The sequence below is a fragment of the Sus scrofa genome, chromosome 1, assembly GCF_054392235.1.
Source record: "Sus scrofa isolate SSC_HxYL_T2T_F1_AM1 chromosome 1, Sscrofa_HxYL_maternal_Yorkshire_Landrace_v2.0, whole genome shotgun sequence".
NCBI lineage: Eukaryota > Metazoa > Chordata > Mammalia > Artiodactyla > Suidae > Sus > Sus scrofa.
In genome coordinates this window covers 274,478,251-274,501,813 of record NC_139383.1, presented here as the reverse complement: position 1 = coordinate 274,501,813, position 23,563 = coordinate 274,478,251, and the positions used below count along the sequence as shown (strand labels likewise).

Sequence of the window (23,563 nt, the reverse complement as noted above, 5' to 3'; positions counted from 1 at the left end):
AGAAAATAGTATGGAGGTTCTTAAAAAAACTAAAAATATAATCCACATATTATCCAGCAATTCCATTTCTGGGTATATATCCAAAGGAAATGAAAACAGGATATCTGCAAAAAGATATCTGCACTCCCATGTTTCTTACAGCATTATTCACAATAGTCAAGATTTGGAGACAACCTAAGTGTCCGTCAATGGATGAATGGATAGAGACTATGTGGTACATACCTGCAATGGAATATTATTAGGTCATTAAAAAGAAAGAAATCCTGCCCATTTGTGACAACATGGATGGACCTCCAGGGCATTAAGCTAAATGAGATAAGTCAGACAAAGACAATACTGTATCATCTCACTTACACTGGGAATCTAAAGAAACCAAACTTACAAAAACAGAGAATAGAATGGTGGTTGCCAGGAACTAGGGAGTGGGGGAGGTGGGGAGATATTGTTTAAGGGTACAAACCTATGATTCAATAAGTCTTGGAGATAATGCACAGCACAGTGATTATAGACAACAACACTGTATTATAAACTTCAAAGTTTCTATGAAACTAGGTCTTAATTGTTACCATCACAAAAGAGAAATGATAATTATATGACGTGATAGAGGATAACGCTATGCTGGTAATCACATTGCAATATACAAATGTATCAAGTCAACACATTGACTGTATGCAATGTTACATGTCCATTATATGTTGATTAAAATGTTTAATTGACATTGTAAATCTCTCAAGAGCTAACAAAATAGAGCCCAATGTCTAGTTTCCAAAAAGCTAAGTATAGCATTTTTTTCCCTCTACTATTGAAATAGTTCACTGTTCCTTGTTTTATGCAGCAAATTATTTAGCTTGCATTTCTTCCATATATTTTACTCAAGAAATGTAAGTTAAAATGAGCATACATAAACTAGAATTCACAAGCATCAGAATTAAGATGCTCACATTATGAGGCTCATGGAAACTGGGGCTCACATGTGGAATAGCAAAATCACGACCCCAAATTCACACTCACTTCTGGGCATATATTTTCTCACTTAAAGAAAAAGGTAGCAAGTTGCCATCTCTATTTACATCAACTCGTCTCTTCCACTAACTCTCTGATATACACCAACATGCTTCCCACAGGCAGGAACACCAAGTTCAAGGTGACTGCAATTAACTTCACTGTCTCTGCTTTAGTTCAGAATTTCACAATACTTCTTCAAAACATTGTAATTAAATAATCCAGGATTATTATCTACTTTGATAAGTCAAGATAAATGGCCTGAAGGAAGGTTCCAGAGGCACATTGATGAGGAAACCCTGGCCTGAATGTGTAAAGTTCACCGCTGTCAGAGTACCGTATCAACAAGAGCTGAATCTGGAGTTCCGTAAATTGTCCAACACAATCATCCCATGCAAATACAAAACTAGACATGCTCCTGTCTGTCCACCTCTCCTCACTTAACCAATATGGCATGAGGCAGGCTAATCAGGAGTGTACCCTCCCTCCCCTAAGCAGTCTTTGGAGTGCACACTTGATGTCCTTGCTGTGGCAGCTGAACACAAAAGGGTTGGCCAGAGGTGTGATGGCAGTGTACAACATGGCAGCCACTGTATCCTGATCCTGGGAGTTCTGGGAAGGAGGCTTGATGTAGACACAGATGATGGTAACATAGAGAAAGCCAACCATGGTGAGGTGGGACCCACAGGTGGAGACCCCACAGAGGTGACTAGCCACTGAAGGCAAACAGGATGGTGGCCCCAGGGCAGAGGTAGGAGAGTACAATGAAAATAATTCCTGTACTCACTGTCTTTAACTTCTCATGTTCTACTCACAGTTCATCCCATGGTGGTTCTCATGATTTCTTCCATCTGAACCTGTAATGAAAAAGATATTCCATTTAATACATGATATAGACAGAAATGGTTCTTTATAGGTACTTAGGTGTTGCAGTGAAATTGCTTCAGGTTGTAATGAAATAACTTTTTATTTTTTATTTGATTCAGTTGGTTAACAGCATCATCAGCCACCTGATTGCCCAAATCAAAAACTTGAGGAATCTCCCCTTCACTTCCCATATTCAATCACTCCTTGACTTGTTTTCCTTTGCTCTCAGACCTCTAACATTATTTAAGTTTCAGCATCTCTGGCCAGTTCTACTTTCATAGTCTAATTACTAGTTTCTTTACTTATCCCACCTGGTAGATATTTTACACATATATGTCAGAGTAAAATTTCCAAATTCCTTCAGAATAAAATCCAAATAGGTGGAACTGGCTTGAAAGCAATTTTCATTGTCAGTACTTTACAGTTTTTATTTGGTTTTCTGAGCATGCTAAGCTCTCATATTCCTGTAGAACTTCTCATGCTATTTTTTAACTTTACCTTCCTGAAACAGGAAGCATAAATAACATGCTCTCACTCAACATGGAAAGAAATTTGGAAAAATGCAATAATCATCCTTTTAAGTTCAAAATGAGCTTTCAAGAATGTTAGAGAAATACAAGGGTTGATAATCAAGGAGTGATATGAAAAACTAACATCTAAACCATCTGTGATGGTGGTGGTGGTAACAGGTAAGTGGGAGGGGACATGGAATCAGTCTTCAGAGTCCAGAGGCTTAAGTGTTACCCCCCATATGGGATAGGACTTGAGTGTGTAGACCTGCGTGAGACAAGAGGTAGACACCACCGCATAAATTCAGAACAGTCAAAAGGCTAAACTTTCGGTGAGTGGGCATACACAAATATGAAAATACATGTAGATATAAATACAGGTATAGAGGAGTTCCTGCTGTGGCACAATGTTGGTGGCGTCTCTGCAACACCCAGATGCAGGTTCAATCCCAGCCCAGCATGGTTAATGGGTCCAGTGTTACCATAGCTATGGTGTAGGTCAGCATACAGATCTGATTCCTAGCATGGGAACTCCATATGTCATGGTTACCATAGCTATGGTGTAGGTCAGCTCAGATCTGATTCCTAGCATGGGAACTCCATATGTCATGGTACAGTCAAAAAAGAAAGAAAAAAAATATATGGATAGATATAGAGAGAGGCACACAGACAGACAGAGGCAGATAGGCAGATAGACAGATATATATACAGATATACATATCTAAATAGAGATTATATAGATACAGATATCTATATAGATATACCTTTCACTATGGGAAACCCAAAGTATCTCTCAACCTTTGCTACATGTAACTAGAACTATCTACCTCTGGAACTATCTCCCATGGGACTGCATATGTGTCTGTACAGAACATGGAATGGATAAATCTGATGTAAACAATACAAATACTCCTAAAACATACAAATTGATAGACTAACATAAAAACCATACTCAGACTGGTAAAAGTTTGAGGGTATCTTGTATAAGCAAACACAAAATTTCTTCTCAAAGACTTGCAGATGCCACTCTGTACAGGACACCCACAAATAAAAACCAACAAAAAATAGGAGCTCAACATAACAAAATATACACAAAAAAATGGTGAAAATCAGTAATCAGGATTTCCCATTGTGGCTCAGCAGTTAACTAACCCGACTACCATCCATGAGGACACAGTTTTGACCCCTGGCCCCACTCAGTGGGTTGGGATCTGGCATTGCCGTGAACTGTGGTGTAGGTCGCAGACTTATATGAACATTCTCCATCACCTCTCCCTTTCATTCCTTGCCTGAGGTAGTCAACCTCCTGAATCTCAGGTTAATCATTCTCTTTTTTTAATATCTTTATTTTTGATATATATCTACTATAGGTATTCCAAGAAGAATACGGTCAAGTCTGACATAATCTGAAAAATATAAAAGTGTAACAAACTAATGTATGTTGACCTGATTTTATGCCTCAATATTATATTACTTAGATTTGCTGATACTATTGGCTAGAGATTTTGGTCATTTATATATTGTTACTATATAATAGTCTTCATGTGAATATACCACAATGTACTTATCCAGTCTCTGTGATGTACATTTTGTTGTTGACTAATTTCTGCTACATAGTACAGACCCAAACTGATATAAGTTTATATTTCTGGGCTCCAGTTTCTAACTCTTTTATATGAGTGTCTTGACTGGTCTGATATGTTTTAATTTATTTACTTATTTATTTGTCTTTTTAGGGCCACACCCTCAGCATATGGAGGTTCCAAGGCTAGGGATCGAACCCAAGCTGTAACCACTGGCCTTACCACAGCCACAGCAATGCAACATCTGAGCTGCATCTGCAACCTACACCATGACTCATAGCAACGCCTATTCTTAACCCATTGAGAGAGGCCAGGGATAGAACCTGTGTCCTCATGGATACTAGTCATATTTGTTTCTGCTGAGCCACAAGGGGAACTCCCTGATATGTTTTTAAACACTTTTCTGAATCTCAGATTCCTCCACCATAAAATGGACATAAAACTTTTTCAAAGTTGTTAGAAGAATACAATAAAATGCTTATTAGTGTTTAAAAATTATAAATAATATCTTATGCTCTATCAACTATTTGCTACATTTCTTATATTTATGATAATTATAGTTTACTTATAATTTATTCAAACTTTTGCCTCCAAGGTTATCAATGAATAGTCCTCACCCCATACAATGATGTGTGACAATGTCAATAGTAGTAGTAATAGAGTAAAAGGTAGCATTTCTAGAGCCCTTGCTGTGTGCCAAACACAACACAAACACTCTACATGTGTATTTTTTTAAAATCTGTATTGTATAAGGTAGATATTATTTTTTCTCATCTTACAGATGAAGAAACTGAAGCACAGAAAAATTAATCAACTTGCTTTAAATTAGCACAGGTAGTCAGAGGCAAAACTGGAATTTGAACAGAGAATTTATGTCTTGAAGACAACTTCTATCAACTCTTCTTAATTTTCTCGCTCTACTGATGGTATTATTAACCACTATCCCCCACATTCCTGGCATGTTTTTTGTTCAATCTCCATCATATTGTAAAATTATGAATTTCATCTTCCATCTCTCGGTTGTTAGCTCTTTTATATTTATATTTTTTATCCTCTTCTCATAATACCTTCACCATGAAGGGGCCTCAAGAGTAAACCTGAAGAATGTATCTAATCCTAGAACCCCATTGACCAGCTTAATACTGAGTCCTCATAAATGCACATCTTGGAGTTCCCATCGTGGCTCAGCAGCAACGAGCCCAACTAGTATCCAAGATGATGTTTGTTTGATCTCTGGTCTTGTTCAGTGGGTTGAGGATCTGGCACTGCCATGAGCTCTGGTGTCAGTCACAGACACAGCTCAGATCCCATGTTGCTATAGCTGTGGTGCAGCCTTGCAGCTAGAGCTCTGATTCAACCCCTAGCCTGAGAACTTCCATATGCCACAGGTGTAGCCCTAAAAAGACAAGAAATAAACTAAATAAAATAAAAAATAAATGCACACCTCCCCACCTAGCTGACCTCACTTCCCCAGCAAAGGGATGAAAGATCCATGCTATCATTCTGGTAAGAAAAAAAAAACTACATAATGAAGCAAAGTATATAGGGATGGTTAATAATACAGATGAAGATCTCAAAGAGAGTAATAGAGACAGAAAAGAAAAAGAGACAGAAGGACCATCAAAAGCCATCAAAAGAAAAGCACAGAAGGGCTGGAGTATGAAGAAGACAAAATGTGGATCTAATTATTACAAATCATTCACATTGGGGATTTTTAATAATATCTAAATGCAATTGGAAAGACTTTTTCTCACAAAGATCTGTGCATCTGGAAATACCTGAGAGCAGGGTGAACAAAAGGGATGTGATTTTTTAAAAATTAATCTTAAATACCTTAATTTGCCTGTTGTTCTCAGGAAATAATTTTTGGATAGACTGAGGGCTGGAGGTAATCACATGATCCTGAAAAGGATTCATTTTTTATCCATTTGTTGATTAAATTATCTGTTCTACAAATACTGATTTCTTGCTTGTGATGGGACATTAAAAGACAAACCACACAATGAGGAAACCACAGTATGGAAAGAAAGAAAAATCAGCTTTGGATGAAAAGCACTGTGATAAGTAATATGATGAACACAAGCAAAGGGGCTCGTGGAAATTATTTGGAGCAGGTCCCATCAGTCTTAGGTGAGGTGGGAGACAGGCTGAGGTCATGAGGAGATTCCTAAGAAATAGCAAGATCAAATAAGTGTGTACCCGTTAAAAACTATCCTAGTTGACACCAAAACTGTCCTCCATTTTACTCAGAGGACAGACAGCTGGCATTCTGAACGAGTTATATGAGTGTGATATAACTGTGTGTGCGTGTGTGTCTATGTATGTGTGTGTATACTGATTATAATCTTCATGTATATGATGAAAATTGAGAAAATTATTAAAAAGCAGAATTTACTGTCAATTTACTGTTTCTTCTAAACTCCCATCCCTCACATTCTATGTTTCTTTTTTAATTTTTAAATAAAATATAGTTGATTTACAATTTTATACCACTTTATGTCATACAATGAAATTCTTTATTTCTAAAAATATTCATGTAGTTTCCATGAAGAGATGACCGAATGGAACAATGTGAGGCATGACACAGAAATTAAGACACAATGGAGAAAAGAATAAATGGGAAGAGAAAACAAAGAATGCAAAGTAGTGGAAAAGAGAGAGACTGGAAATGAAGGATGGAGAGTCCTACAGTAAATGGATGAATGGAGAAACAATAAAGAAATAGGGGGAAGAACTTTAGAAATGAGAAGAGAAAAAAAGCATACTTGAGGATGGGAAATTTTTAATGATTGGGGTTGAATCAATGAACAGAAATAAGGATTTGGAGGAGACAGGCATGTGGATGCTGATGAAGAGAAAGGTGGAAATGTGGAAGGAGCAGAAGGAGAGCAGAATGGAGAAGGGGGTCATATACTGGTTCAAATGAAAGAGAAAGGTAGGCAGATGTGAGAAATGGGGCATCAGATTGGGAACAGAAATGTAGGCTAGTGGAAGAGACTCTCAGGGTGAAGAGAGAGGGGACATGGCTCTGCGGACAAAAAGGAGAACCAGAATGAGAGATCTAATAGAGATAAGAATTGGTCAAGGAGAAGCAGGAGGTAGAATCAGGGTAGTTTCCCAACCCACACCCTCATTTGGCAAGAAAGGATGTCTCTGACTCTGGACTTTGTGGCTCCAGCCTTCTGTCAGTCTGCAGGAATCTGGCTATGGTGGAGCATGATAATGTGAGAAAAAAGAATGTATACATGTATGGGTAACTGGGTCACCATGCAGTACAGTGGAAAAAAAATAAAAATGAAATACATAAACCTGTGGCAGTTCCACTCCCCAGAACGGGTGTATACCTCCCCACTCCTTCATGTGGGCTGTGCAAAGAAAACAGTATGAAGTGGGGACGGGGGTAACTACAGTGGAGAAGCCTCACAAACAATACCTCATTCAGGAGATCAAGGTCAACTTCAATAGTCATAAATCATGTTTACAGCATCACAAGAATACCACAAGGTTGAAGTCAAGGTGTGGACTGGGCTGCCTTCCTTTCTGGAACCTTTGAAGAAAACTATCCTTCCAAACGCATTCAGATTTTTGGTGAAATTCAGTTCCTTGCAGTTGCAAAACAGGGGCCCCATCTCCCTGCCAGCCTCCAGGACTCCTGGAGGGAAGTCACAATATTTGCCATGTGGCCCCCTTTATCTCCAAGTCCTTGGGGGCTCCTAGACTCCCTTTCATGCTTCAAATCTTTGACTTCTTATGTCTCTGACCTCCTACTGAGATCTAAATGAATATCCTGTGATTAGGTCCAGCTCATTCAGATAATCTTTCTTAAAGTCACCTGAGCCATATAACGTAACTTCATCATAGGAGTAAAATCTATCAGATTCACAGTCCCAGAAAATATGCAAGGCATATAGACCATGAGGCAGGGCTCCTGAAAACTCACTTTAGAATTCTTCCTACTGTACTTCTGTTTACCTGTCACCTTTCCTGTAGACAAGTACAAAAGCTCAGGGGTTCTCCCACTCACCAGAACAGACATGTGGTCATGGTAGTAGCTACATGTTAGAAAGATCACCATCAGTGCCTCTAAGACACAGTACAACCATCCTGCTAAGGTTGATTGCTGCAGAAAGATAATGAAGTACTATTCAGATAGTAAGAGATAATAGATAAAATGCTGTTAATGATGACAGCAGGACACTGCCTAGCACATGTGAATGACTCAATAAATGGTAACCGTTATTGCTGTTACTACTGTGATTAATCAGATCCCATTAGCTCTCTAGTTACTCCTTCCATGCTGATCTAGAAAAAGTCAAAATACTAAAATTTTCAAGTGAACAGCACAACTTTAAAGAGTTGTGAAATGACATTCTAATAATTTTGGTACTTTAGGATTCCTTATTGGCAATTTGAGTTCAGTATGATATTTGATCTTCCTAAGTTATTAAACACAGCTTGATACTACTAACACCATTTTTGTCTACTTCTTTAAATAGCCATTCAGCATATAAGTATTATTAAACAAAAATATAGAAACATTAAAAGTATAAGAAGATATGTCTACTTCTTTCTCGATTATACCTAATAAGGCCAATTTCATTTTAATAAAACAAGATATATCACATTAACTTAACATTGTCCATTTGAATTTTAGTGAGTGTTGTAGTTTTATTTACATTTAAATTGTAAATTTTGGTTGTTTTTTTCAATTTAATTTTGCCTTAGATCATTGCTCTATGAGGACTTTCTGGCTAATGTGCATGGGTTGGTAAGAATAAAAGAACACATCCACCCACGTCAGTGCTCAGGCAACTGCTGTGTAAAAAGGGGAAGTGAGCTCCTGCTTGTGTGCTGGATACAGTAACACATTAAAACTACAGGTTCATTCCAGCATCATTCACAATAGCCAACAAACAACCTGAGTGTTGACAAATGAATGGACAAAGAAAATGTGGTGTATATATATCCAATGAAATATGATTCCAGCCATGAAAAAGAAGGAAATCTTGCCATTTATAACAGCATGGATGGACCTTGAGGACATTATGCTAAGTGAAATATGTCAGACAGGAGTTCCCATCATGGCTCAGCGAAAACAAATCTGACTAGCATCCATGAGGATACAGGTTCTATCCCTGGCCATGTTCAGTGGGTGAAGGATCTGGGGTGGCTGCAAGCTGTGGTGTAGGTCACAGACATGGCTTGGATCTGGTGTTGCTGTAGCTGTGATGCAGGCTGGCAGCTACAGCTCCAATTCAACCCCTAGCCTGGGAACCTCCATATGCTGTGGGTGCAACCCTAAAAAGAAAAGAAAAGAAAAGAAAAGAAAAGAAAAGAAAAGAAAAGAAAAGAAAAGAAAAGAAAAGAAAAGAAAAGAAAAGAAAAGAAAAAGGCAGACATTAAAAGACAAGTACTGTGTGATATCACTTGTATGTGGAATCTAAAAAAATCCAACTCAAAGAATCAGAGAGTAGATTGGTGGTTACCTGTAGGGGGTGGCAGTGAGAGAAATGGGAAGATGTTGATTGAAGAGTACAAGCTTCCAGTTATAAGATGAATTAGTTCTGGAGTTCTAATGTACAGCCTAGTGTGTGAACAGAATTTATATCTTCTTGAGGTACTGACCTTTTTATCAATCTACAATGTCCTTCTTTATCTCACGTTACAATTTTTTTACTAGGTCTATATTTCTGATAATTAGCATAACCACCTCAGTTTTCTTTAAGTTACTCTTTTCAATGAATATCTTTTTCCAATCTTTCACTTTCATTTGTGGCTCTGAATCTGAGTCACTTGTAGACAGTTTATGGTCAGATCATGGTTGTTTGTTTTCAAAAACCCATTCTGCCAACCTCTGCCTTTTAATTGAATATCTTAATTCATTTACATTTAAAGTAATTATAGCTAAAGAAAGACTTAACTTCTATCATTTTATTACTCATTTTCTATGTCTTTCATATATTTTTGTTTCTCAATTCCCCATTACTTCCTTCTTTTGTGTCTAATTGATTTTTCTCATACACTGTTTTCATTCTCCTCATTTATTTATGTGTGTGTATATATATATACTATTTATATATATTAGCAATAGGTAGATAGAGTTTTATTGATAAAATATCTGCACCATGGGCAATATAGCACATAGTGTCTGAAATAAAGCCTGGATTTGATTCAGGGCAACAAAGAACTTTCAACTTAATCTGGCAAGAAAGAAATAATGCAAAGTTTCATCTCCCTAAGTCATTTGAAAGCTGTTCTTTAACTAAAAATGTTTAATTTTGTCAAAGCAAAAGAGAGAGGCCTTTTAGCACAGTGATTCAACAATGTGGTTTGGCTTCAAACAGTCCTTGGTTCAAGTTTTATTTTGCTAGTTACCTTATTTTTTGAAGTCACATAAAAGGGAGACAATAAGGACATATGTTATGAGTCTGTTGTGTGTTTCATGCGAGAAAGGCTTACAAATTACTGAGTACATAAATATTAGTTGCCTTCAAATGAAAGATCATATAACAATGAACATGATTTGTGTTTAATAGAAATTCATATATAAGACTAAGACAGCCAGGACAGATATTTCATTCTAATCAGGACATCGAGGAATGCTTCCTGTAGGATGCTGCATTTTAGCCTGGAGAAGCAGGTGAATGGAGAAATAGAAGGACATGAGGTGGTTGAACTGTAAGATGTGATCAGAAATCTTGGGAATTCCCATCATGGTGCAGCATAAATGAATCTGATTAGGAACCATGAGGTTGAGGGTTCCATCTCTGGCCTCTTTTAGTGGGTTAAGATCTGGCATTGCTGTGAGCTGTGTTGTAGGTCACAGATGCAGCTTGCATCCAGTGTTGCTGTGGCTGTGGAGTAGGCCAGCTGCTATAGCTCTGATTAGACCCCTAGCCTGGGAACCTCCATATGCCATGGGTTCCACTCTAAAATGACAAAAGATGAAAAAAAAAATTCACTAAGTGACAGGCAATGAGCAATGTGTATGTGGAAGCAATACCCTGATGTGTGGGTTCTGTTTGCTTTCATCTATTAAAGAGTGAAACGTCTGAAGCTGGTGTCTTTCCCCAGGGGTGGTAGCAGGGAATGGTAAACCAATATCTGAGCAGTAGACTTGGGTTTGGCTAATAAAGGAAGGGTGAACTATGTTAGGTTCCAAGGTTATGACCCTTCCTTTTGTGCGGGGAGCTGAGAAGATGCAGGGACTCAATAAAAGGACCTTGCCTGATGGCAGAAAAACCTGAAGGCAGGTTCCTAACCAAGAAAGGGAGCTCACCTGAATGGTACAAGCCAAAGGTGGGCTTCTGCTCAGGATAAAAAGCCACCTGCATGTTACAAGCCAAGGGCAGGCCTCAGGTTACACAGCTCTCATTTTGATGTTGATGGGGAAGAATTGGGGCTTTCCTGGGAAAATAATTTCCATGTTTGTGCTGGAGAGTTTGGATTGTTTCTCTGGTGACCTAGTCTTTCCTGTTGTTTTATTATTCAGTTTTCCTCAGTCTTTCCTGATTATTTACTTATTATTCCTATTTTCCATTCTTATTTTCCTGTGGTGATTTGTGATTTAACAAAGTTACAACAATAATATAATAAGAATTTCATCCTGAAGGACTGTCCCCTGTTTTAACCCAACTTAGTTAAAACATAGTGTTTATCTATTAACTGGTTATATATAAACTTTAGAGTTAGGATCTTAATGAGGTTCATAAAAGTTAGACATATATTATCCAAAAAACCTAGCTGTGAGTTTTGTCTTTGATTTTAAAAGCTTTTAAGTGATGGCTAGTTTAGTTAAATTGGTTTATATTTGCTTCTGCTATCTCCCTGCCATAATGCTTTGAAGATAAGCACCAGTCTACAAACAAGGTTTGTGAATGCCAAATTCTTGTGTCTATGGCCTCTTCAAAGTACTCACTAACTTGAGTTAAGATAGAGATCTTCAAACAGGATGCATAGCTGCTACACCATGTAATAGTTAACCAATGTACTTTTAACACTGTGATGTAATCTGTAGTGAACAACTTTCTATATAATCAACCACTGTTGCCAATAAAGTTTGAGCAGTCAAGCACCCTGAAAGAAGGGACAAAGAGGCTGTCTCCGTAATTGTACATTCACCGACACTGCATCCCTCTCCTATAGGGAAAAAGTGTACACTCCCTGGCCGCCGGAGCTCGCCTTGGGAAACACTTTTGTTAGAGGATAGAGGCATAAGGCCACAGCTACTAAACTAGAATTTGTATCTGAACTTGGGGCAATGGGACAGAAGATACCTAACATGTTGCAGGAGGGGGGATCTCTGGGAGTGGCTATCCTTTGGAGAAATGGAGAGATTCAGGGGAGGCCAAGTGAAATCATTATAGGTTCAACGGGGAAATTGGACCCAGATGTCCCTGCCTTGTACTCCAGCCTCAGGACTACATGAAACATCTCCCAGGTAAGTCCTCACAGGGGTTTGAAGAGCCAGGTCTGGAACATTATTGTCCCTCTTGGACACCTATGTCAGATGAGGCAGAAGTTGCACTACACCCAGAAGTTCAAAAAAAGGGATGTGGGGCCACCTGGGAGGGAGAAGACTTGTAATTCCTCTGAATCTGTGGAGAAAGTCCTGCACATAGATAATGGGTGCTTGTGTGCATACTCTGCCCTTCACCTAACACCAGGGACTTAGTGACAAAGTAGTATAGGATGGTCCCATGAGGAAAGCAGGATCTACGGTATCTACACCTGGCAGAGGACCACAAGAATCCAAGGAAGGGGCATCAGTTTTGAGAAGCACTAGAAGATTGTCTGCAGTTAATCAGGTGCCTTTGCTCTATGCTGTCTCTTGGCTCAATTTTGTCTTCTTTTTTGACTAATCATCTCATGGAGCATAAAGAAGGGAAGAGTGGAATAAATACATGAAGCAGGACATCCATGTTCTTCCCAGGTAAGAAATCAGCTTTGAGAATGAATGCCTGATGAGAAGATGTGAATCTCTGATCTCAGAGAAATGGTCATCACTGGAGGCTAAATAAGAGACCTAACTTATGTTCATGCCAAAGGTGAAGGTTTTCAATCTCTACTCCAAAGGTGAATCTTCCTTTACCTTTTGCTTTTGAGTCACACTCTGCTGACCTCAGGATTTGTATTATCAGCTGATGAATAGGGAGAATTGGGAGAGAATTTTCTCACCCAAGTTCACTTCCTCTTTCTCAGTTTCTGGGCCAGAGAGCAGATCCGAGCCACAGTTGTGACCTATGCCACAGCATCAGCAGCACTGGATCTTAATCCACTGCACAAGGTCAGGGATCAAAGCTTCATCCCAGTGCTCCAGAGAGGCCTGCTGATCCTGTTTTGACACAGTGGGAATGCCTACATGCAATTCGATACTCTTTAAATGGCTTTCTTGCTTCCTTCATAAATGATTTGGAAAGAAGCATCTTGATTTTAAAAGATGATTATTCATCAACCATAAGTTAGGTAATTTATCTTATGATAATATAGATGTGGGTTAGTCACTGATAATCCTTAATCAGAGGCAGACCTAAATGTGCTTGGCAGACTGCCTCTGTGGTTCCTGTGATCATCAGCCATGGAGCAGGAAAGAGAAAAAGGAAATCAAACTCTCAACCCCCTTATCCCTCTTTCTTCCTCTCTTCCTCTCTCCCTTTCTCACCAACACTGCCCCGTATCTGTTTTCTATACATCATTATCTCAAAGATTTTAATAGAACAAATGAAAGTGCACAATTGGCTCTGATTTTTTCCATGTTCAAGAGGAAAAATATTTCAGTAGAAACTCTATTAATACCTATTCAGTGTAAGGACAAGATGGAAAAAATCCATGTCCTTCATAATGTAAGAACCATCAACTGACAGTATTGTTTATCTGTAGGTACATACACATCCATGGGGATGTCCAATGTAATAAGACTCTCTGAATTCATCCTCTTGGGACTCTCCTTTCACCCAGAGGACCAGAAACCACTCTTTGTCCTCTTTCTATCATGTACCTGGTCACCTTGATGGGAAATCTGCTCATCGTCTTGACTATCCACTCTGATCCTCAACTCCAAAATCCCATGTATTTTTTCCTAAGCATCTTGTCCTTTGCTGATATTTGCTACACAACAGTTATAGTCCCCAAGATGTCAATGAACTTCTTATCAGAGACAAAGACCATTTTCTACACTGAATGTCTGGCACAGCTATCTCTGGCAGCTATGACCATTGACCACTATGTAGCCATTTGCAACCCTTTCCACTATGTCACTGTTATGAACCACAGACGCTATGTGCTGCTATTGGCTGCCTTCACAGCTTTCTCCTACCTTCACTCCTTCCTACATGTCCTCCTGGTGAGTCGGCTCACCTTCTGTGCATCAAATGTTATCCATCACTTCTTCTGTGATGTGAACCCCATTCTGAAGCTGGCCTGCTCTTCTACATCTGTCAATAGAGTTGTTGCCATGACAGAAGGGCTGGCCTCTGTGATGGCCCCATTTGGCTGCATTGTCATCTCTTACCTGAGAATCCTCATAGCCATCCTCAAAATCCCCTCAGCTTCTGGAAAACACAAACCTTCTCCACCTGCAGCTCCCATCTCACTGTGGCAACTCTGTTGTATGGGAGTATTAGTTATGTCTATTTCCAGCCATTGTCCAGCTACACTGTCAAGGACCGAATAGCAACAGTCATCTACACTGTACTGACATCAATGCTGAACCCATTTATCTACAGTTTAAGAAATGAAGACCTGAAACAGGGCTTGGAGAAACTAATAAGCAGGATTACATCCCTTATGGATAGGTTTTCTACTGCAAAAGCCAAAAAAAAAATCGTGGACCCTGATTACAAATTGTGGGGGTGGGGGTGGGGTGTATTCACACATGCACACTCCTGCACACACACAGCCTCTGAGCAAGTCTTCCATGGAGAAATATTCTTTCATCAACTGGAACCACACCCTGTCATTTTGCACCCCTTGGTCTCTGTTATGCTGCAGTTGGACAGTTCTAACCATGATTTGATTCATATGCTGCAATGACATACTCACCCCATAATACCTCTCCTTTCTAGAAAATCATATTCCCTTTACTCTTTCCATATTTATTCAGAACCTCCCATATTTCCATCTATTTTTAACTCCAGCCAAATTTGGTCACTTAAATTTTTGTATACATCTGTGTAGAAATCTATATGCATGCAAAGTTACTTATGCATACATAAACATTCTGTTCTAAATTTCTAGAAGTTTTTGCAGGTGTGGGTATGTGTGTGTGACCTCCAAATCAAACCAGATGCTTCCCAATTGCAGCATGTGTGTTCCCCAGGCATGTGGTGATAGAACTATTGTCCCTTTATAAAAATACTTCCAGTATGGATATCCTATGGCTATTCTGGGCTATGGGGTCATAATATTTGCAACAAAGAAATCACTTAATTGACTGTGATTTAGCCAGCTCTGTGCCTTTACACATGTTTTGGTCTCTACTCTTCCTCACCTCCATGTGCTCAGAGTGAATTCATCACTTGGCTCTTTCTGGGTCTCCTTGACTGTGTGTTCTTTTCTCTTAGAGATGCCTGTTTTCCTGTATCTTTTCATCTGTTGATTTCTTTTCAGAATTAAGGAAGGTTTATTTATTCTGTTTAATCAGAAATGCTTCCTATGGCCACTGGAGGCAGAGTCAAGAAAAAAGATATACTTCAATTTTAAAAAAATCAATGGATGTAAGTTAATAGTATGAAGCTTTTGGTTTAAAATGTCTGATATGAAAGACACTTTCAGTTGAGGTAAAGAATGAATTATACAGAAAAACATTCAGAATCAGCTAAAGAGAAATACCATAGTTTTCACTTATGTGTGGAAACAAATGAATAAATGTAACAAAATAGAAACAAAACAAACCAGTGGTTGCCACAGGCAAGGGGATGTTGTGGGAGGTGGGGGTGTGGATATGGGCAAAATAGGTGAAGGGGATTAAGAGGTGCAAATTCCTAGTTATAAAAGTAAATCACAGGACTGTAATGTACAACACAGGGAATATAGTCAGTAACACTGTAATAACTTTGTATGGTATGTAATCTATAAAAATATCAACTCACTAGGTTGTACACCTAAAACTAATATAATGCAACTATACCTCAATAAAATAAGAGCAGCAGTCGGATGAATTATGTTGTACTGTGTTGTGAAAAACAGCAGTTTGCATGATTCTCTCTTCTGGTATTTTTATTTTAGTAGATAGAAATATCTAATTAAACAAATTAATCTTTCATGGTATTTTAGGCAAGGACTTAATGGAGGTACTTGAAGTTTTAAATGATAGAATAGGAATCTTTAAATCACTTTGATTTTGCCTCAGTCAGCCTTAACCTAGGGTAGGGCAGAGTGTGGGTAAGGATTTATTACTCAGTTTTATTCCTTTATTACATATGTAGAATGTAAGTTTTAACTTTAATGACATTTCTCAACAATTGATAATAACTTCTTGCATTGATGCAGTGAGAAAACTTGTGCCTCCCTCCGGGATGAATGAAGAAGGATGAATAAAGATGGATTACGATGGCTGCTATGGATGTGGGTGCAAGAAGCATCAGTACATATAACAAGTGAATTTTCAGTCACCATAGGCCTCAAAACCTGGGCAAGCAAAATCATAACTTTGTTTCTGTACCTTCATTTTAATATTTATTTTAATTTAATTATTATTTTAGCTTTTTAGGGCCACTCCTGCAGTATATGGAAGTTCCCAGACTAGGGGTCAAATTGGGGCTACAGCTGCTGACCTACACCACACAGCAACTCAGGATCTAAACCATATCTGCAATTTACACCACATATGGCAATGCTGGATCCCCGACCCACTGAGTGAGGCCAGGGATGGAACCCACATCCTCATGGATACTAGTCAGATTTGTTTCCACTGTGCCTCAACAGGAACCCCTAATTTTTTTTTTTGGTAACTGTAACTCAATTCTGCCTTTTTAAACCCAATAAAACAATTTCTCAGTGGATTTTGATTTGTAATTTAGCCCCATTCATTCATTTCCCACTTCTCATGGCTATCATTGCTCCTTCCAAGTTCTGTTTCTAAATGCTCATGGATTATGCACCTTTCTCCACACCTATCCAAAGAGAAAGCAGTTATTTTATCAGACTGGTCTATCTTTTGGTCCTACACAAGAATCTGTGGCTGACATCTGACCTTGTTCCATTCATTTGTCACCATTCATGGCAGCTAGGACTTGGTTTTGAGGATGGAGACTGATTTTCATTACTCTTTATACTGTGAGATGATGATCCAATGGAGATGCCATTCTTAGCCACCATGCAGTGGGTCTTACCATGTCCCTTTGATGTTCATCTCTCTACTCCCTACCAGCCTGGCTTTTGTTCTCATTCATTCTCTAATTTGAATGAGCCACTCTAGACCCTTGGTATGGCCATCATCAAAAAGTCTACAAATAATAAATGCTGAAGGAGGTGTGGAGAAAAAGAACCCTGCTGTACTGTTGATGGGAATGTAAAGCAGTGCAACCACTATGGAGGACAGTATGGAGGTTCCTCAAAAAACTGAATATAGAAATATCATATAGCACTGGGAACTATATCTAGTTACTTGTGATGTAGCATGATGGAGGATAATGTAAGAAAAAGACTGTTCACATGTATGTGTGACTGGGTCACTTTGCCTTGCAGTAGAAAATTGACAGAACACCGTAAATCAACTATAATGGAAAAAATAAAAGCCATTAAAAAACAGAACTACTATATGACCCAACAATCCCACTCCTGGGCACATATCCAGGAAAAAAAAAAAAACTCTATTTGAAGAGATAGTCATACCAATGTTCACTGCAGTATTATTTACAAGAGCCAAGACATGGAAGCAATGCAAATGTCCATCAAAAGAGGAGTAGCTAAGGAACATGTGGTACATATCTAGAATGGAATACTACTCAGCCATAAAAAGGAATGAAATAATACCATTGGCAGCAACATGGATGGACCTAGAGATTATCATACTGAGTGAATTAAGTCTGAAAAGAAGACTAATATCACACGATATCATTTATGTGTGGAATCCAATAAAACATAACACAAAATAACTTATTTAAAAAACAGAAACTGAAGAGTTCTCATTGAGGCTCAGTGGAAACAAATCTGACTAATATCCATGAGGATGTAAGTATGATCCCTGGCCCCTTTCAGTGGGTTAAGGATCTGGCACTGCAGTGGGCTGTGGTATAGGTCACAGACATGGCTCGGATCTGACATAGCTGTGGCTGTGGTCTAGGCGGGCAGCTACAGCTCTGATTTGACCCCTAGCCTGGAAACCTCCATATGCCACTGGTGCGTCCCTAAATAAACACACAAACAAAAACAAACTCAGAGATTTCAAAACCAATCTTAAGGTTACCATAAGTGAAACCACTGGGGGGAGGGAAGAACTGGGAGAGAGGAAGTAACATATACAGACTATTACATAAACTAGATGATTAACCAGAACCTTCCGCATAGCACACGACAGTCTAATCAATAGTTTGTGATCACCTATACAGAAAAAAATAATGGATATATGTATTTTTATGACTGATTCACTTTACTGCACAGCAGAAGCTAATACAACATTGTAAGTCAACTATAATCAAGTAATTTAAAAAAAGAGAAAACCTTTGGATTACCTCAAGGAAAGTACTTAGGACAATATCCAGTACTCTGGATACAAATAAACACCATCATTTTCTTTTATTCTTTTTCCTTTGGCTTTTTTAGGGGCACACCCACAGCATATGAAAGTTCCCAGGCTAAGGGTCGAATCGGAGCTATAGTTGCCAGCCGTAACCACAGCCACAGCAAAGCCAGATCCCAGCCACTTCTGTGACCTATACCACTGCTCACAGCAAGCTGGATCCTTAACCCACTGAGTGAGGCCAGAGATTGAACCTGTGTCTTCATGAATGATAGATTCATTTCTTCTGAGCCATGATGGGAACTCCTTTTTTTTTTAATTTTTAGAATGAATTTTGTCCCCTTCAAAATTCATAAATTGAAATCCTAATCCCTAGCATCTCAGAATGTGACTTATTTGCAGAGAAGTTCTTTAAAGAGGTAATTAAGGTAAAATGATGTCATTAGGGTGGGCTCAAATACTATATGACCGGTGCCTTTATAAAAGGGAAATATTAGGACCCAGACACACACCAAGAGAATACCAAGTAAAACACAGGGAGAAGATGGCAAGCCAAACAGGGAGGCCTCAAAAAAAACCAAACCTGTCAACATGTTGGTTTCAGAGTTTTAGCATCCAGAATTGTGAGAAAATAAATTTTGGTGGCTTAAGCCACTCAGTCTGTGGTACTATGTTACAGCAGCCCCAGCAAACTAAGACAAATTTTTTTTTTTTTTGGTCTTTTTAGGGCCTCAGCCAAGGCATATGGAAATTCAGCCTAGGGGTCAAATCAGAGCTGCAGCTGCCAGCCTGCACACCACAGGCACAGCAACCTCAGATCCAAAACATGTCAGTGACCTACACCACAGCTCATGGCAACACTGGATCCTTAACCCACTGAGCGGGGCCAAGGATCAAACACAGTCCTCATGGATACTAGTCAGTTTTGCCACCACTGAGCTACCATGGAAACTCCCAACACAACATTTTTGATAATTTTGCTGGTGATAACTGAAAAGTAAATGGTAGTTAAGGTCTCAACTTTTTAATCCACAACAAAGTCTTCCCACATGTCTTCCAAGCTGGCTAGAAAATTAGTTTTTTAAACATGAACATCTCTGATTTCTAGATTATCCAGGAGAATATAACTGGGAAATTTCCATAACCTCTAGCTTGTCTGAGAATAAGACGTAGAACTCAACTAGCAAGAGATTGGGGTGAAAAAGTCAGCATGAAAACAAAATGACAAGGGAACCCTGATTTAAACTGAAGCCTTAAGGACATAAAGAATTACTATAACCTAAAGACATCTGGCGATGTCCCTGCCATAATCCCCATAAATTATGTGGGAAATATGAGAGAGCCTTCTTCGGGTCAAGCTTGAACTTTGCCATTTTTCCTTGGGCAGCCTTTTCCTTAGAAACCTGAGTGGGATGCAATTTTTCCTGAGTTCTTTGGCCATAATGCCCTCTCTTAATTTCCATCATCTGGTGAGCTAGAATATACTTTTTTAATCATTTCTTTGTATATAAATTTAAAGATGCTAGCTGATGTACATGCCGTAGATTATCACGGTCAAGGGAAGGGAACTAGTACAAATCAACCACCTCCAGTTCTGACTGATGGGATTTTATGAACTCCTTTCAGAGATGAGGAAACCACTCTTTCTCTTCTGGCCACAGGCACTTTAGGGTCAGCTGACCTTGGTGCAGCCATAGCAAAGTCCAAGAACCACATCACAAATAATCAATCTCAAAAGTGGTACAGAAATGACATCAAGAAACCCCAATCACAATGATATGAATCCCTTAAGGGGGTGGACCCCAAGTTCCTGAGGAACATGCACTTTTCCAGAAAGCATAACAAGAAGGGCCTAATGAAGATGCAGGCCAACAATGCCAAGGCCATGCATGCACGTGCTGACTCTATCAAGGCTTTTGTAAAACGCAAGGAGGTCAAGCCCAACATCCCTTAGGGTGGCAGCCACAAGCTCAGTCGACTTGCCTACATTGCTCACCCCAAGCTTGGGAAATGTGCTCATGCCCTCATGGCCCAGGGTCTCAGGCTCTTCCTGCAAAAGTCCCAGGCCAAGGCTCAGACCAAGGCCAAGGCTGCAGCTGGAGGTCCAGCTGTAGGTTCAGCTCTGGCTCTGGCTCCAGAGATCCAAATGTGCCCAATCCTCAATAAAGTTTCCACATTAGAGGTATTTATCTGCCAATGTGAGGACAGAAGCATTTGTGTGATCCCTGGGCTGCTGTCTATATGGGTCTGTTGTCCTCCTGTGCTATTTGTACAAATAAACCTGTTGCAGGAAAAATAAAAAAAAGCAAAGATGAGGAAACTGAAGTTAAAAGAGGCGAAGTGACTTGTCCAACTCATGAGCAGGTAAGTAGTAAGCAGGACTCAAACTCAGAGTTGATCAATGTGAAGTCCCAATTGCAAAGCCAAACACTAGGGGGATAAGTGGGCACTGTCTGAGGTCATGCCTTAACCTGCATGAGGATTTCACTAAGGACCACCATGACCTTCCCCAGAGCCTTTATTTGGCTTCCATTATGGAAGAGTTTTCAACCAGATGAGCCAACGTTGTGATCAGATCAACACTTTGGCCCTCGAGAAACAGCATGTTTTTCTGACTAGACAGTGGGATGGGGGTGTCTGTTTCTCTGACCAAGGTCTGTGTTGGGATCAGTTGTGACCCATGGATACACTGAGACTGACTTGTGCTAAGGGAGTCCAGGCTTGATTCCCAATCAACCATGCACAAAGAGGAGCCAAATTTTACCTCTGGACTCTATTTGATTAGGCTGTAAGGAGCTGCCCTGAGTGGTTAATTAGCATCAAAGGAAAGGAGCCTGGAGGTTCACCTGCAAGATCTCCCTTGAGCTTTGTTAAAAAGCAAAGATGGGATCTCATCCCTCTGAGGGAGCTTCTGCAGTGTCAGTGGCTCAGAAACTTTCCTGACACATCATTATGAATGAGATGTCCTGGTTTTCCTCCTGTGCTGCTCTCAAGGGGCCACATTCTGATTTAATTCTAGAAAGATGAAAGAGGATACCATAACTCTGAGGATTTGCCTCCTCTCATCTGAGACCATTCCTCAAGGGCAGAACTGAAGGAAGCTACTGAATAACATTTTAGAGGGAGAGGCTTTTAAAAATTATTTTTATTGTTTCCATTATAGCTGGTTTACAGTGTTCTGTTAATTTTCTACTGTACACCAAAATGACCCAGTCACACATACACATATACATTCTTTTTCTCACATTATCCTCCATCATGCTCCATCATAAGTGACTAGATACAGTTCCCAGTGCTATACAGCAGGAACTCATTGCTTATCCATTCCAAAGGCAATACTTTGCACCTCTTACTCCCTGATTCCCAGTCCATCCTACTTGGGGGAGGGGATATTTAAAGCAGTTCTACCCAGGGCCCTTTTCCCTTGTTATTCCCTGGGTAACATTATCCTTGATGCATACAATTCAGTTCTCCTATTCCTTTAGGTCTCTTAATGAAAAACCTTTGTGATAGTGTCTACTTTATCAAAAGCAACAGTTCTAGGCATCTTCTGTGCATTTAGCATCACCTGGGGAATTTTAAAACAATCTTGAAGCCCAGGACTACAAACCACACCAACTAAATCAGAATCTCTGAGATGCCACCCTGGTATCTGTAATTTTAAGGCTCAAAGGATATTCCAATCGCCAGCCAAGTTTAAGAACCACTGACCTCTTTGGAGGACCCCAGTTATCTTGAAATTTGTTAGAGCCAATATGGTGATTCTAGGGTTCAGCAAATTAATATACCTCTATCCTAGGTATGTTTTCATATATCATAAGAGGTTTTTTTCAATGTGTCATTGTTTGATGCTGTGGAATTCCCTTGTGGCTCAGCAGGTTAAGGATCTGCACAGGTTTGATCCTGGCCTGGAAATGTCCACACATTGCAGGTGTGACCAAAGAGAGAAAAAAAAAAAATTGATGCCGAGGGACAACATAAAGAAGGGACTCTATTAAAAATATTTTATTTCTATATTTCTGATCTTTCATTCTATTTTACAATTTTTATTTCCTAAGGACATTGATAACACATGAATACAGTCAAATTCTAAGATTCAAACTGAAAGTCCCTTCTGACTCCCACCCACAAATCTCTCACATGTAGAAATATATTTTCACGTCAGCACATTTAAAGATTCCTAGCATTGAAATCACACTACATAAATATATTATCTTGCAACATGAATTTTCATCTAACGAGATGTCTTGGGGATGAATCAGTTCCAGGTCACTACTATATACAATCTACGCTATTATTTTTAACTGTTGCGTAGTATTTTTTTTGTATTAGGTCCCCATCCATGGCATATGGAAGTTCCCAGGGTAGGAGTCAAATCAGAGATGTAGCTGCCTGTCTACACCACAGCTACAGCAACATGGGATCTGAGCAGCATTTGTGACCTACACTACAGCTCATGGCAAGGCCAAATCCTCAACCCACTGAGCAGGGCCAGAGATCGAACCCACGTCCTCATGGACACTAGTCGGTTTTGATATCTCTGAGCCAAAACAGGAACTGCCTCTACAGTATTTTAATAACAGTTTATAATATGAAGCTACTACAATTTAGTTAACCATTTCTCTATTCTTGGACATTAGAGAGATTCTATTTTGTCTTGTCTCTATTATAATTAATATTTCTATGAACATCTCTGCATATATATTGTTCAAATGTACCTTATGCCTTCTATATATAAAAGGGTTCATATAAAACTGCAGGGGGTGGGAAGATTTTATATGGAATATTTGATAAATATCACTGTACTTGCCACAACTGGAATGTTTATCATTTTCTTATTGAGTTATTCGGACTCTTTGTATTGTGCAGATACTATATGCATTATATTGAATGGATATATTATATAGATCAATATTTTCTCC

The 23,563-nt window shown here is 39.2% G+C and overlaps 1 long non-coding RNA gene and 2 pseudogenes across 1 annotated transcript in view; 2 read left to right on the top strand and 1 right to left on the bottom strand.

Annotated features, from left to right (window-relative positions):
* Nucleotides 1-505: 505 nt before the first annotated feature.
* The window catches only part of LOC146407209 (uncharacterized), a 266,633-nt gene continuing 243,575 nt past the window's right edge, over nucleotides 506-23,563 (bottom strand). Inside the window, exon 7 of the long non-coding RNA XR_014842060.1 lies at nucleotides 506-1,859. This is a non-coding gene — a long non-coding RNA (uncharacterized LOC146407209). The remainder of the gene's footprint in view (nucleotides 1,860-23,563) is intronic.
* Nucleotides 13,855-16,484, top strand: LOC100158087 (olfactory receptor 1L3-like; annotated as a pseudogene).
* LOC146407210 (large ribosomal subunit protein eL29 pseudogene) lies at nucleotides 16,511-20,985 on the top strand (annotated as a pseudogene).